The sequence below is a fragment of the Protopterus annectens genome, chromosome 2.part2 (assembly GCF_019279795.1).
Source record: "Protopterus annectens isolate FY-2018-M chromosome 2.part2, PAN1.0, whole genome shotgun sequence".
Taxonomy (NCBI): Eukaryota; Metazoa; Chordata; order Ceratodontiformes; family Protopteridae; genus Protopterus; species Protopterus annectens.
The window spans coordinates 857,088,740-857,105,250 of record NC_056730.1 but is presented as its reverse complement, the minus strand read 5'-3'; positions in this window follow the sequence as shown (position 1 = coordinate 857,105,250).

Here is a 16,511-nt window from a genome sequence, read left to right as displayed (position 1 = left end):
TCCCCTGTGAATTCCAACACCTATTGGAATACAGCCACAGAAATTAGGCTACACACAAAGAATGTCAGTGCTGCTGTTGCTGTTATTCATGCGTATGTGCAGCAGGCCCATGTCTATGCTGCTGCAGCTAACAGACCATGGCCAAGAAGGAGAAGGTGTTTAGACCCCATTTAACGTTTAACAAGCTGCATGAGGTGGCCATTGTAGAGCTCTACAGGGTGGATAGAGAAACTACAGGAGCTCAGTAACCTCTGTCATCCTCAACTGAGAACAAGGGCAAACTGAGGAGAACCAATCCCAGTGGAGACTAAGTATGTGTAGCACTTAGAATTTTTGTACAGAAACCTTACAGAGACCAACAGGGGACATGCATGGGGTGTCACAGGTATCAGCATCCAGGATCATCAATTCCGGAATGCTATGCTACAACATGACAGGGAGTACATATATTTTCCCCGTACACCTGAGGACAGAGCCAGAAATATGCAGGAGTTCTACCCTGAAGTCCTGGGTTCCATAGTCTGTACACATGTAGAAATCAAAGCACTGCCTGGGGAACAGGGAAGGGTGTACATAAATAGAAAGGGCTACCACCCCATTAACTGCCAGGTTGTGTGTAATGCTAAGGGAATCATCCCGAATGTGTGTGTGTGCTGGCAACCCAGGTAGTTAGCACAACTCACATATCTGGCACAACTCTCAACTGTATGAGATGTTTACTGGGGGATATCCCATGGGATCATTTACTGGGGGATACAGGTTGCACTGGAATCATGGCTGATGACACCCATCAGAAACGCACACACACCAACTGAAGAACACAATAACGAGGCACACACTCAAACAGAAAATATCATAGAGCATGTGTTTGGGCTGCTGAAGTCATGGTTTGGGTACCTAGATAAATCTGGGGAGCCCTGCAGTACATTCCCCATACATGTGCTGACATATTCACCGTCTTTCCCATGCTTCACAACATTATCCTGAGAAAACATCTTCAGCAGGAACAGCAAGGGGAAGGGCCACAAATCTCACCACCACAGGCAAGATCACCACAGCCACATGCAGTTGAGGAGTCAGAGGGGAAACCAGCAGTCACTGTGTGTGCAGACATACATAGATGTGTACAATATGCCCTTGCACTGGCCAAGAGGCAACGGGTAGTACACACGCTCAACACCTAAGGGGCTAAAACCTTCATCCTGTGCACATACATACGGTAACATTGATGCCAGGCAACGCTCACAACCTTTACTTACCCATGTAATGGTTGTGTACTGCTAGCATCAGGCAGTGTCAGCCCTGAACTAAAACTTTTGCAACTGCTGCATTGCCAAGAAAAGTGCTGAACCTGGAATACAAAAATAAATGTCTAAGAATACAAGTGAATGGCATATCCTTGTATACTGTTACTTGGTACTGTAAGTAAGTATAAGGTGTGTGATTTTACAGCAATCACATCAAGACGTGACAGCAGTGACTTATGAGAGTACATGTATCCTCTATCAAATATTAGGCCTTTCATGTAAAATGTACAGATTTTCACCAAATGTCCACAGTTTGGCCTCATACTTTTGTACTGGCAAATCATTAAAGAGTGAAGTTAGAAAATAATGGCACACATTTCAGTTTCAGACTTCATACCCCTCAGAACAAACATAAAAATAGTAATGTAAATCCTGTTATTCCACCTACTATCTAAGTTTGTAAGACCACAGTGTTTAAAAACTCTACCCATTGTTGGGCCTTTGTCACACTTTTATTTATGGTTTGGTCCAGCTTTGTTGGTCTAAGAGTTTGGGAGGTATATACACATTACAAAAACCTGTAAGAAAGCAGTACAATTTGCAAAACAGCATTACAAACACATATATAGTAAGCATCTGACAAAAGACTTATGTATCCCTGAATCCAAAAGATAAAAAACAAGGATATAGCACAGTTATCACGCACAGGGTGTTGTGTGTGGAGGGAGGGGCAGGAGGCCTAGGCTGGCACAAAAGGTAGGGAGTGCATGTGAGTAAGAAAGAGAAACAGGCAATCATTTTGATAAAGTATCAAATGGCCAGCGAGACAGAAGGAGCTTTAAGCCTCACGACTGACCCATGTAACTGTTATGTGTGTGTGTGTGTGTTTGTGTGTGTGCCTGTATGAGCACTCCAGGTAAAATTGATGTGTGAATGTCTGCAAGAACACAGCCAGGCTCTGTACTAGCTGTACATCATGGTATGTCATACAGATGTGAACTGTGCATGATAGAGGTGACAGTTCATTCTCATCATCCCCAACCCTGAGAACTGGCTCAGCCAGGAGTTGCACTGGCATGTTCATGTCAATGGTCAGATGCAGTGCTTCTCCATGAACATGACTGATGTCTGCTGGACAAGCTTTCCTCACGAGTACATCCAGGACCATGACCTCATGGTCTGCCATGTCTGGGTGGTGACACACCAACCACTGACAGAGCAGTGGAAGTAGTGTCACTATGGGAGCATGATCAGGTGCAGCCAAGTAGGTTAACATCAGATGTTGATGCTGTCCCCCTCCCAGCAGACGTTCCATCACAGACACCGCCCATGACAACATATCATTCATCTGATCCATTAACTCAGCAACATGGTGGAGAAAGTCATGAATGTCAGCCTATCCCACATCTACAATCCTAAGCATTTCCTTGGAGGCCCTATTGGAATGTGCATGTGCCTCCATAATGGCCATAAATATACGTTAGTGGCATGGAAAGACACACCAGGATCAGATGGAGGATGGACAGCAAGCCTCCTCTGATCATCCCTAACAATCCTCCTGTGTGACACCTCGCTCACACTCTGGCTACAGCCAGAGTCAATAGGCATCCTCCACCTGTCCAGTATCTGAGGGGTCACTGGAATAGGTATGTGTAGGCCTACTGGCTGTGTCTGATGGAAATATTGTGGATGGCTGAATGTCAATCTCAGTGTCATATTCAACCTCTACACCCCCTGTATGTGTCTGTGTTTGGCCACCATCGTCATCAGAGTCTGCCAGTTCCCTGACATCAGGTGGTAAGAGTCCTACACTTTCATTGTTAGGATCACCTGTAATAATAAGCAACAAACACAGGAAAGAAATTAACAGCTGCACTACTACAGTTTAATATATGCTAACAAGCTAACATTGGTTCCACTATCACAGACGGTACAGCAATACACACACAGTCCTGACACCCACCTCACACATATGGATAAATGCATATTTCTGTCAAATGCTCATCAATACTGAAATAAAAATGTTTGGCTTACCATGTGCAGATGACTTCACACTTGGTAGGGGGGATGGTCCTGGAAGAAGTTAAGCAAAATGTAAGAACACCATCATCAGAATAGCAATAACACAGAGGGAAACATTTTGGAATTTATAAGTACATTAACAATACATTTAACTGAAAATTGGATGACACCTCCACCCCAAACCCATGTGCAATGAACCAGAATGCGTTGTTAACTTATCAATCTATTAATAGTTCCCTCAACAAAATGTTATTAAACCATTTTAACTATTGTTTTTAATATTTTATTCTACAGGAAATTGTTAAAAATTGAAATAGGTAAGCCTACCTGAAAGCTCCTTCTGGGACATAGTTGTCCTCCTTGAAACAGCACCACAACACCAATCACATGCTGTTGTGCACTTTACACTCCTTGACAGTGGACAGGAACTTTTCATTTGGCATCAGTGGTGGCTCTGTAGCAGCCCACCCCCCAGTAACCAGCTGTCCATAGGCCACTGCAGCTGCTCTCCTCCAGGCTGATGAAATTATGTCAGTGGCCCCATGATGCTCCCGATCATATGTCCTGCCACACCCCCCCCCCCCAACAGCACTGAAGTTGTTCACTATCTGGTTCCAAATTTGCATTCTTTCAGATATATCCCCATGTCCTCTGTTATGCACATAGGAACTATATTGATGAAAGGCTTGTCCAATCACGTCATTCTTTGAGTTACTGAAGGGAGGTTAGTAGGAATTGTGAAGCTTGGGTGCTATAGTCCTAGGTGACATAAAACATAAAATAAAGATACTACACATAAATAAAAGTCTGGCTTAGATATAACACATATTAGTTTTTTCAATATTACCCACTGGCAAAACAAAAAGCTACAGTCATTCAAATATAAAAAAGTGTTATGTGGTTGTAACATATCACAGTTTCACATAAACCAAGAGTTGATCCCAAACAAGGACTAATAATAGCAAAGTAAACCTCTGTAAAAATTTTTTTTGGATTATGGCGACACAGAAATGGAACTTTGCTCCCACATGCCCAAAACAACATGTATCTGACATTTTGTACCAAACAAGGAATAACACATCAGTTAATTGTTATAAGGGCTTTCAAACAGTCCCTAAAACATATATACACATTTACCATAGAAGAGACATTTTATTTAAGTGCCAGTCATCTCTACCTATGTCCAGCACTCCCCTAGAGGCATGTGGGCCAATCTAGAAGGCTAACACCCCTGTGTCATTGACAGTATAGGACATTTACATTTCACTGAAATAACACAGAAGAGAGAAAAAGAACAGTTGTAACAGTAACACTTGTGATGAAAGTTAATAAGGCTGTGTATCTGAGACAGTAAAATTCCCTGACAAAACATGCTTATGCTACCAGTACACTTCTAAAAGGTTATGGGTGAGAAAATCCAGTATATAATTGAAAATTTCAATCAAACCTTATGAAGATCAGTAGTCTTCTGTGCAGATACATCCATAGTGATAGCAATCATCCTCTGTGTTATCCATATACACAACTCTCCTCATTTTCAGGTTCCCTACCTACATGGTTCTCTTTTTATGGTGTAGATTCAGGCCTGTGAGCATGGAGAAGACACAAGTGATGTGTGAACTCATTAGAACTATCCCAAATTCTTGGCTCTGTGTATCAGGTGTAAACATAGTGCAGGCAGTCCTTCAGTGTTTGTTGCCAGTGGATTGCAACTGTGAATGATTACTGGTAGGGAGAAGTAAAACACAATAGCAATTCAGACTCCCTTAACACCAGTGGGTGTATCAGCCAGGTTAGAATTACAAAGTGTAGAAGTAATTGTATCAAGATTTTAAATGTAAGTAAGCAGCACACATTTTACAGTTTCTGTTCAGTAACCTCTAACATTCCTTGCATTGGTTGAAACTGTATATTATTACCATTTAATATTCTCACACATTTTAAGCATAATGATACAAAATGCCTCACAGTCTGCAAGTCTCAAATTACTGCACAGGTAAGAGAAGAATGAACACGATACAAAGATAAGACAAAGCTATATTGCTGCAAGCAATAGTCAAAAATGGTTGTGTTATCACTCATTGCACTACATCTGAAATTAACACATGTAAAAAAAACTCACACGTGTCCAAGTGCCATATGTCTTGTTGATAATGTGGATGATCTGGGACTTGCTTGCATGCACAATTTGTTTCAGTTGTACTTCAAAGCGGTTTCTGCGGCAAAGAGGGATAAGACACCCTTACTGCATTTTCTAGGTTCATTGCTGTGAGAATTCAAATCCAGTCTTGTGCAAAACCTTTCATGTATACTAGAATTTGTTTTGTAATGTTGTTTATTTTATATATATATTTTTTTAAATACCACTATTTGCACAGTGTGTGACTTACTGCAAATATGGAAAACAGGTAAATACAATAAATGTCATGTAATATATTTCTATGATAAACTACATGTGTGAATCATGTGTGTGCATAGCACATCTGCTAAACATGATGATATACACAGTATCTACAATCTGTAGATCAGAGTTCAAGTCCCACATTTGTCTTTTAAGGATCAAGCCTAATTAACTGTGCTCACAAGGATAAAACAAGGTGAGCTTTGTTTGTCACGTTTGCACATCGCTTACCTTCGTGCAAACCTGGACTAATGGTGCAGACAGGATGCAGACATGTGCGATTTCGAAAGGATAAATTGTCGCCTCTTTTGCTTTCCAGCGTGCAAACTTGCTGAGCAGCATTGTGAGGCAGTTAACAACTTTCCCCAACACCTGCAGGTCTAGAACACCTGCAGAGAGGAAGCAGACAGTTGACAATTTCAAAACAGATACATTGTATCCTCAATGGTTTGCAGCTGTACAAACATGCTAAGCAGTGATGCATGGTATTTAAACACACATACTTAATAATGAATAGGAAAGTATACCGCTGTTTCTTAACTATTCCAGTGGAAGCAGATGTAAGTATAGGGCTGCAATACAGGTAAGCCTTGAGTCTAATCTAGCACACTCCTAATTTTATTAATGCTTATCCACTCAATTTTAAAAAACAAATAAAAAAATTCAAACATAATTATAAATAACAATAAGTAAGTATAGCAGTGGAACTGATATGAATTATAGGTGTGACAGAGGGCATACTGAATATTATTTTTCTGTAACTATAATTGTCTTCTCTGGCCTTGGATGGCCTTCAGTCCTCAATGATACTCATACACACATGAATGTATAAACCAGCACCTTGTCAGGTCATACACATACCTGGTTAACTCCTCAGTCAGTAATGTGTGTGTGTGTGTGTGTGTGTGACTGTGTGTATATATATATATATATATATATATATATATATATATATATATATATATATATATATATATATATATATATATATATATATATATATATATATATATATATATATATATATATATATATATATATATATATATATATATATATATATATATATATATATATATATATATATATATATATAAAATTAATGAGCATGTTCAACAAGCACTTCTTCTGTGCCAAGGATGAGAAATCACATATGTGTATGTTTTGTGTCTAATGCATAGGTTTGAATACCACACTGTACAAATTAGTTTTATTAGTATGTAAAGCCATATAAAAAAATGTGTCAGGTCATATAATTTAGGCACCCAAATACAAGTCTGCAAAGTTAAATCAAGTAACAGGTACAGCAGCATCCAAACCGAAAACTAATGCCAATTGCCACATTATCCTTCTTAGTTCATAAAATGCTTTAATCTCTGTTTGGCACTGTTACTTTCTACTTAATGTCATGTAAATACGGTTGGCATCACTGTTTGGGTTTGCACACTAAATGCAATAACATGCATTGGTGGAAAATCACTCCTAATTATTGCTGTTTTCCCTGATCAGACATGTCTCGCGGTAGAAGGAAGGTGCCAAATCTAGGGTGCAGAGGTGTGGTGTTGAGGAGTCCAGAATTCTCAGTGGGCTCCTTGTAAAGCACCACAGCCAAGGTTCTTGCAAGGGACTATACTTGCTCTCAGTACAAATCTGAGGCATGGAATAGTCTGGCCAAGGCTGTATCCAGTGCAATTGGCATTCCATGCACTACAGAACACTGTAGGCATCACTATAATGATCGCAAAAGGTGCAAGCAGGATACAGTCAGCTAGTGGCTGGATGTGTTTAGCACTGCTGTCATCCCGCAGCTGTGTAAGTACATCGATACAGACAATTAAAACTAGATAGGCAGCTGCATATATACAAGACTGGTATGCTTAATGCTCTTCTCTTGTTCTCTTCTTTTTATTCCACAGCCAACCAAGAGATTATAGTGAATAGGGAGGCCCATGCTGAATATTTAGAAAGACTAAGGAAAGCAAGCTGTATGTATGCAGCACAACGTAACTATTATTTTAGTGAAAGTATTGTTGTTCTATACAGTACTAGCAAATTAAGCATGCATATCCTAACTGTAAAAGCAAGCATGCACAATTCAGTCTGTAGCACAAGCCAACTGTAGGAGTCAAGGCTAATACTGTTCTCAGACATTGTGGGTTCAAATGCTACAAGTGACAAATATATATTACATAATTTAATTTCAACAAAAGTGGCATAAATGCCCTGCTGTTAACTTAATCTGCATAATCTCTCCAAGTATATGTGCAATATATACATTGCAAGGATTACTTCAAGCAATCATAGTTTGCAGTTGTTAAGAAGTATACTTAAATGTAAAAGAAGAGATGAATGCATTGTTATTGTGATAATGCTTTGAGTGGCACATATGATGGTACTAATTATCTCTTTTTTTTCTCTTACCCCAACCCTTATCTGTCTTTTTTTATGTATTGTCAAAAAATTTCTGTCATACATCACTAACAAATCACAAAATGCATCACAGCACAGTGGATGTATAATTTTTTGGTGTTTACCATTGACTTTTATTGAATTAACTTTTTTGAGGGGGAAGGGTATTTCTGTTTTTTCTCTGGTAAATGACTTTTCATTATGTTGGCAGTTGGCTTTTGGAATACAGATCAATGATTGAATGCAAAATCCATGTGGCCTGCATTTGCTGTTTTCCTCTGTACGGAACAGAGATGATATTCAGGTAGCTAACAACTTCGTTGTTAAGTTTTTTTTACCCCCACATATTAAATTTTGTGTGTATATATATATATATATATATATATATATATATATATATATATATAGGGTCTAAATTAAATCAGCGAATGCTTAAAAAAGTGAATGCTGATTTATCGACCCCATGTAAGTGAAAGCTTACAATCCCGAACACTTGGAACAATGATTTTTTTCCCCACACCCCCTCCTTAAATATACCAACTCTGAGATCACACTACAGTGAGGAAAAGTAACCGAGGCGGCCAAGCAAGCTTATATGTTGTTTTGCTATTTTGCTGTTTCGTGCTTTCAAGTTTGATCAAGTCGCATTCGAAGAACTGTGTCTTCAATTATATAACAGGAACCATATATATATATATATATATATATATATATATATATATATATATATATATAAATATACACGTACGTGTATGTATATAGGTTCATAGGTGTTTACTCGGCTAACGACCACAAGGGCCTTTTTAAGCCTAGCCATGCATCTCAAATCTCTGACAAGTTCTGATACCCTTGATAAGTGTAAGCATGTATAGTATAGTGTTAGTGTAGGATAGTGTTAGTTCCTGTGCTTCCTTCACCAGTGTCTATTCATACTGTAAAATTGTTAATCACTGTCTGCCACACTGAGATTATTTCAGTTTGTTATATCTCTTGTAAAGCATTACACATAAAACAGAAAACAGGTAGGGAGATAAATAGGAAAGCAGAAGGAGAAAAGCAACTTAAATTTTGCAGTTGCTATACCATAAGATATTTCTCTAACAGAATATAATGACTGAAAGATGGGGAAGATAAAAAAAGCTGACATTAAAACCGACAATTCAATTATTCAGTTACTATACAGTAAAATGTGTCTCTGACAACATACTTAAAGAGGCAGACAGGAGTATGAAAGTTGAAACTATAGGGGAAAGCTACATGGAAAAGTAAACTGACAAAGCTTACAGATACGTTGAGGGTGCAGTTATAAGTGAAATGTTTTAGTACTAGCTGAAACCGCTCCAAACACTCAATAAAGAATGGTCTGAGTGTGTGTGTGTGTGTGTGTGTGTGTGTGTGTGTGTGTGTGTGTGTGTGTGTGTGTGTGTGTGTGTGTGTGTGTGTGTGCGCACACGCATGCACACATGCTTACTTTGATGTCAGTATATGTGAGTGTAAGTGTGCCTGTCAGCAAGTAAATGTACACATCTAAGACATAGTGCATGTATGTCTAGAAGGAATTAGCAGATGGAGCTATCCTCCACTGACTACCAAGGCCATCTACAATCAGACATACACTCCTTCAATACAAGTCGGGCAGTAACTACGCCTCAAAGCAAGCAGATGGCTGAAAGTAATGTTGAAACAGGGATGCAGGATAGTGGCTCTGCAAAAATAAGGGAAAGAAACATTACTCCTATAAGTCAGTTGGGATATTTTTCCTAAATCACTGCATTCTTCATTGAGGTTATTCAGAGTTGCAGGCTGCAGTGGGCAAAAGCCCACCATATGTGTTTACATGCATGCATATGTGTGGTCAAATTTTCATGCACATTGGAAATGCCAGCATATCTGTACCTTGTGATAAGAGTTTTTCAACTCAGGTTTTAGATGCTTCGTCGTGCTGAGTCAAGCTTCTAGTGTCAACGTGAGTAAATTTTTTTTTTTAACAGCGATTCATAAATCTAAATATTTTAATGACCAGACAGATTGCAATGGGAAATACAAAATAAAGTGGCTAAAAAGTTAACTGTGCACACACTTTGGAAAGTTGGATACAAGGACCACAGATATGTTCTGTTTCCACAAAAAGAGAAAGAAGTGTGGTGGGAGGGGCTATAAGCTTGACAGGCTGATGTCCACTATAGAAAAGATTACCTAGCATTTATTGAGGAAGTGTAGCAAAAGAAGTCCAGAACACAGCTGAGTCACAACATCCCACATGTGGTTGACGATCTGGAAGGCCTGCCCAAAAAACTGGAGTTAGCTTTCTTTAGTTTCTGTCACAAGAGGCAGTTAATGTGGAATATGTTGATTTTGAAAGGTCAACAAAGTTTACATAGATTAGTGTACAGAAGACATAGAGATCTCCAAGTGAGAAAAAAGTATCTGCAATGACAGTATACTGTCCAGCTGAAGAGGAATGCATGTGCAGTACTGTGCTGCAAAGTGAGCTCTATACACCGATTCCAGACAGTTTTAAGGCTCTAAGCATTAGTTATCTGTATTGAACCAAGCACAGGGCATGCCGTTCTAGAAACATTGCCATGCTTATGCTACAATGCTTTCTTGTGTTCATCACAGAATCCAAAGCCCATTCTAAAACTCATCTATGACAGTGTGAGGAAGCCATGTGAAAAACTGGTCTGCAAAGTAAGCAATAGTCAAAGACAAGAAGAAAACCACACAAGTGTTAGCTATTATTGACACATATATAAGGCAGCTACATTAACAGGAAGCTAAGAAAGTATTATCTGCAATGTCTTTTATCGAGATGTCAGAGAACTTAAGAAATTCATAAAGAGCAGATCTGAATGGTCACTTAAAGCATTATTTATTTTACACAAATAAAAGAGTGCGGAACAAGTGCAACAGTCAGATGGAAATTGTAAAGAGACTGTGATTATGTTCACACAGGAATAGGACAGGCAGGGAGCTAGCTGCAACAAAAGTGAAGAAGAGGAGTGACAGATGGTCCTTGAAACTGATGGAGGTACTTGAGTAGGGAGGGCAGAATGTATGAGCCAATAGGCCTTTATCGACTGTCACTGTCTATGTATTCATGCTTCTACTAACAGAATATTTTCTTGACCTTGTTTCAGCCTTGCCTGCTGTCATCACAACTTGTCTTGCTCTGGGTACTTGCCGTATGGCCAAGAAGAATGCAATTGTAAGAAGCTTGGCTTGCGTTGAGACCCTTGGGTGCACCTCAGTCATCTGCTCAGACAAGACTGGCACTCTCACTACCAACCAGATGTCTGTCTGCAAGGTACAGTTACAAGTTTCCAGTCATTTTTCACACAGATCTGTTAATGCTCCTAAGTCAGATTTAACATTGCTTCTTTTTCTTTCAATTTTTTTTTCTGCAGATGTTCATTATTGAAAAAGTAGATGATGATAACTGCACCCTGAATGCGTTCTCCATTACTGGCTCCACCTATGCCCCTGAGGGAGAGGTGTAAGTAGAAATGTTTTTCAAATCATGAAAACAAGACATATACTCTGTCTGATGCTGACACTAAATATTTGCTTTTTTTTGTCAGAACTAACAGCATTTAATTCATAACCTGACCCCAAAAACAAAGCTGGTTATGCTGCTGATATTATTTAATTGTTTCCTCAAGGATTTCAGTATGCCAGTCCTGCCTGTCTGTCAAAAGATGCTTCTTTAAGTTCTTGCAAATTCATAGTCATTACTTCATTAATGCTGTCTATCCATCTTAGACCCCACCATCAGGCCTTCCACATAACAATTTATTTATATCCTTGAGTATTAATCAGTTTGATCTTCTCGCAGTCCATGGAATTCACAAAAAGTTTCCTCCAACACTACAGTTCCAAAGGAACAATCTTCCAGTGCACAGCCTTACTTATAGCCCAAATATCACAGTCACATTTTTCATAGTTCCGTATGTTCTTACTAAGCTTATGGCCAGAAACCATTGAGAAGCTCAGCACATCCACCAGTACTGGTGGGAGATTATAAATGTCACCATTAAGTAAATTCTCTCCACATATCTCTGGTGAAAATTTGTAATCACCTATCCAGTCATCCAGACTGGTGTTAAAGGTTGCTAAGGAAGTACTCTGTTTGCTAGGTAAAGACAGTCTGTTTCAGAAATGTGGGGTAATTTTTATCTGTCAAGCCATTTGGTGTTGTTGACATAAAAGTATAGGTCTAGGTCTCTGGAGTGCCTGTTTGCTTTACTGCTAGTTCTATTTAAGAAAAGCAGTTCAAAGAGTGATGGCTCATTCATAGCATAGAATGCCTAAGAAGAAATCACACCTCAGAATTCTGTATGATACAGAGTTGAGGGACAGGGCTTCTAGTCTATCAGAGTAGCTATGAGTACTGAGATCTGAAGGCTTATGGTACTGAGACCTGAGTACTGGAAAAGTCATAGCTTTGACCATACAGACCTTTGATGACAATGTGATGTCATTGTTCTTTAAAATCATATACACATTGGCCATAGCTTACCTTCCAAAAAGCAAGTGTTGTTTAATTTCATGGCTGTAATTACCAACTTCACAGATCTTTTTGAGTCCAGAAAAATAAAATCTGTTACTGAACCCCCTTCTTCCACATCAGTATTCAAAGCATTTATATCCTAGATGAGATCAGTTGATTTTTTTATGTTGCGCAAGAAGCCAGTATCTGGTTTCTGCCAAAAAAGTAGAAAAAAAGATCACAGGAAATGTATTTTTCACTGAAGCTTTCAGACACAATTTTGAGTCACTCCCCTAGCTCAGCTCCACCAAGCCACAACAATGATCTTTTTTTTTTGATTACCCTAAATGCCCTTTGCTTTCTTCCTCCAGCCAAGCCTTAACCCATAGCCACTTCTGAAGATCATAGGTAATTACTAAACATGGTGGAGATAGCCCCGGTAATGTATTTTAAGCTGCTCCTACAGTACCCCCCTACGCACACACACACATATGCTTACATTGATTGTGGAAAAAGTAGAAAAATACTGTTCTGATGTGCATGTCTACTATTAATGCTTCCCGCAGTTCTATATTGCATCCACACTTCCTTCTAGTCTCTAGAAATATGACTAGAGACTTACAGTTAAGCACTGCAATCTGTTGATAAAGGCAACTGATCACAAATGCTTAGACTGCATAGTTATGGCTATCCATATCTTATTTCCTTAGTCATAGAGTAAAAGTATGTATCCATGCTAGTAAGTAGCATGGTTTTTTACTTCAAGGTTAAAGCTCCCAACAGTTTTAAAGAGCTAATTATTTGGCTAATACCAAGGCTGCTGTATTTTCAAATGCCAAAATTGGGACTTTTTAAGGAAAATTGAAATTTTATAGGGTAAACTATACCCAAAGCCCATTGCTGTGCAATTGTATTTGGTTATATTGTTTCTTATATTATTTAGATGTTTCAGGTATAAAATGTTTATGCAACCATTCTGACCTATGAGACCTATGAAATATTTTGGTCTTATAATCTCTGGATATTTGTTATATTTCATGGCTTTATGCAGGACACAACTGTTCAAATAGGGACTGTCCTTCCTGTAGAGAGAGCAACAGATGGTAGCACTAGCTACTGTACTAGCCAAATAATTACCTTGCAGAGATGCTGCAAAAGTGAAATAATTTTATTTTTCTTATTTTAAGACTAGTTTAATGCTGATTTTAAAACAAGAAAAGATGGGTACTAAAACAGAATAAAATTGGCATCTATACCAATGGACCAACCATGCAGTGCCAAGTTTATTTCTTACCCATAGTTAAGTAAGGTATGCTCATTCTGTGTAATATATTTTCCATGTAATGCGCATTCTGCAGCTTAAACTCTGTTGCTTCTTATTTCCATTCTCCTAGTATAGGATATGCACTCTTGCTAGGGTTACCTCCCATGCACATACAGGCCATCTGATTGTGTGATAGATCTTACAACACTTTCTGCCTACACCTGTGGGCCATATCTACCTGTTTATATGGATATGTGTTAGTTGGTTGAGTTACAATTTAGTCAAATTAAATAGGAGCCTAATATGTAAGGATGAACACCAATCTCAAAGTCTATAATTTTAAGTTTTATGTTAGGGGAACCAGGTTTATATTTGGTGGGATATGCTGTATTTACTGGGAGGGGTTGTTGTTTAGAGACATTGTGGTTTAATGTTAGGTTTTGGGTGGTTTGTATGTTTATTTTGTCAGAGACCATATTTGTAATTGCATGAAAATGCAGGTAAGATTGAATACCCGTTTCTGCACTGTTGCGCAATCTCAGAGTTGATGCATCTAAGTAGCAAGGGATGTTTGGGGTATGGAGAGGCTTGTACCACTGTAAAAATACTATCTTTGGTTATTTTGACAGATCTGGAGTCAATTTTTTTTCAATGTATCAGCTCCTCATCTTTTTGGTTTTCACTCCTTTGACATAAACTCATATATATATATATATATATATATATATATATATATATATATATATATATGTGTGTGTGTGTGTGTGTGTGTGTGTGTGTGTGTGTGTGTGTGTGTGTGCATGGATCCCCTTTAAAATGTCAGAAGCACAGCAGATAACCGAACTGCATTTTAGCGAGATGAAAATAGCAAAACATTACAAATCAAATGGCGAATTTTTCCCAGGGCAAGTAAACACTTGCCGAACATGTCCTTTTCTCCAGTTTACTGCCATCCCGGAGTTGGTATATACAGTATAGTTGGGGGGTTTTGGGATGTAGTCCCTCTCATTGGGGGATGTGGAGGGCATAGCCTCCCACCTAGGTGGGTTTTATTTACTCCAGTGTGTGTGTTGTATGAAGAACCCCCAAACATTCATTATTTTAAAAACAAATATATGTAAATATTTGGTAATACAGGGGACCTGTATCTCCATCAATGCACACCTATATATTGTATTTCTGTATAAAGGAATCCCAATGTGCACTATTTTTGAAATGAGTAGCCTTTCAGAAAATGAATAGTGACCCTGCGGTAGTATATTTAAAGGCAGGGGGTGTTGGATGTAAAGTCCTCCAGAATGGGTGAGTGCAGAGGAGAATTGCCTCTATTCAACATTTGAATGTTTCTAGTAAGGTTGGAGCTTCACATATAAAAAAGCACATTAAATCTCTTATTTGTCAAAAGAGCAAGCTCTTTAGAGGATGACATCAATGCAGAAGCTGCTGCTACTGCACCTATGAAAGGTAGAGAAGATAATCACTGCATGCATCAGCAGGAAGGGAAAAGAAAACTATGGCTTGATGGACGTCTGTGCTGTGAATAAATGGTTTTCTGTGGCAATTTGTACTTAGCTGTACACTAAAATACAAAGAAAGTATAAAAGAAAAGCTGCTACCTTTAGTATGAGCACAGGAGAACTATCAGCAACCTCTTGCTACTGTTCTGTAGACTGAAACTGAGAATGTCAAAAAAATGTGCAGATGGCACTGTAGTTCAGTGGTAGTATTGTTGCCACACAGCAAGGGGGTCTCCAGTTTGGTTCTTGGTTGGGTTGCCTTTTATGTGGAGTCTGCATGTCCTCCCTCTGTTTGTGTGGGTTTACTTTGGGTGCTCAGGTTTCAAAGACGTGTCTGGAGAGTTTCTCTCTGGGCTTCTGCTGGAAATTGGCTTTGTTCCAAGTTGGACTTTCCTGGTAAACAGATGTTAAATAAAGTAAATGTCCTAAAAGTAAATATTTACTCCATATCATGCAAGCAATTAAAATGAAGGGAGAAGTTAAATAACCCTTGCCTGTATATAGGTTTCGATCCAGATAGCAGAAATCCAAACTTCACAGATTCTGTGCAGAATATGCATTAAAACAAAGCATATTTTTGTCCCTAAGAAACAAGCACTTTTTTCCACAGCCACAGAACAAGGTATTAAGGAAATAGTGATGTCAGTGTGCTGACAACTGAGACTAATATAGTCATTACAGTCACTGAAATTAATGTTAATGAATGGAACATTACTTGCTAAAAGTGCAGTCTATACACAAACAGACTCCATTCACAGATTTGAACTATTTCACCTCGTTATAATTCTGATCATCATGACTATTATCATCATCAACACATTCATTATAATTTTTAAACCATCTCTCCTGGTGAGAGTGACAGTGGTAGCAAGCTAAACAGGGAAGACAGATATTCTTCTACCTAGCAACATACTTTGGCCTATCTTGTGAGATTCCCAGGCATTCCTAAGGAAGCTGACACATGTAGTCCCCTGTAATGTGCTTTGGGTCTGACCAAGCCATCACCTTAGTGGACTGTGCTTGGCACATCTCCTGTGTGAGGCATCTAGCAGGCATTCTCACAATGTGCACAGACAGGGGAGCAGTGGCAGTACTCCAAGGTTCTCCAAGACTGCTGAGTCCCTCACTCTGTCATGGAGAGTGAGACCATCTACCCTGTTAA